This window comes from Macaca mulatta, chromosome 12 (genome assembly GCF_049350105.2).
Source record: "Macaca mulatta isolate MMU2019108-1 chromosome 12, T2T-MMU8v2.0, whole genome shotgun sequence".
NCBI classification, from domain to species: domain Eukaryota; kingdom Metazoa; phylum Chordata; class Mammalia; order Primates; family Cercopithecidae; genus Macaca; species Macaca mulatta.
In genome coordinates, this window is record NC_133417.1 from 15,672,130 (window position 1) to 15,673,078 (window position 949).

A 949-nucleotide genomic window follows, 5' to 3' on the forward strand; every position below is an offset into this window, starting at 1 on the left:
AGGGGAGGGGAGGCAAGGGGAGGGAGGCAAGGGAAGGGGAGGGGAAGCGAGGGGAGGGGAAGGGAGGGGAGAGGATGGGAGGGGAGGGGAGGGGAGGCAGCCACCATGGCTCTCACGGGCATTGCATGCTTTCTACATAGGGGTGGGGGTGGGGAAAAGAATCCAGACCTGCAACCAGCCCAGCAGGTGACAAGGACCCCCTTGGCCCCAGCAGTGCCCTGCTCCTTTCACAGTTCCTACTGCAACCAGGATGGCAGGGGATGGAAGTAAACAGGCACAAGAAATCTTCTGCAGCTTTGGGGATGAGATCCTCAAGGAGCTGGGTAGACATGGATTGTGGATCATTTCTTTCAACCATAGCCCTCGTAGAGTAATGGGAAAGATGGCAGTGGCTAAGACTAGCCTCCCTCCATGACCAGAGGAAGAGACTTCCAGGGGGGTGCGGGTGGGGGATGGCGAGAAGGGAGGAAGGCACTGCAGGTGTTCATCGCCCCCTACCCACCCCGCAGGCTGATGGCATTTGGGAAACACCTGCAATGTGAAGAGGTTATCACATAGTATACGGAACTGCATATCCTGGTTTTTCACACGACACTAAGTGATTTTCCATCTTATGATAAAATCTTGATAAATATTTTATTATTTTCCATTATGTAGATATACTATAATCTATTTGGTACTGCAATGAATATCTTTGTAGTTAAAGTTTTTCAGTATTTAGGATTATTCCTTCAGGCTATAATCTCAGGAAATAAATAATTAGATTCAAATACTGTGCATTTGTCAGATACTCAATACACTGCTTTCCAAATTACACTAATTTACAATCCAACCAGATTAGATGAGAGTGCTGCACGTGGGAAAATACACATCTACACACACATATACATATACACTCAATTCTAATTATTGCTGGTAGTTATGTTCTATAAAGTCACTGCAAGCACTG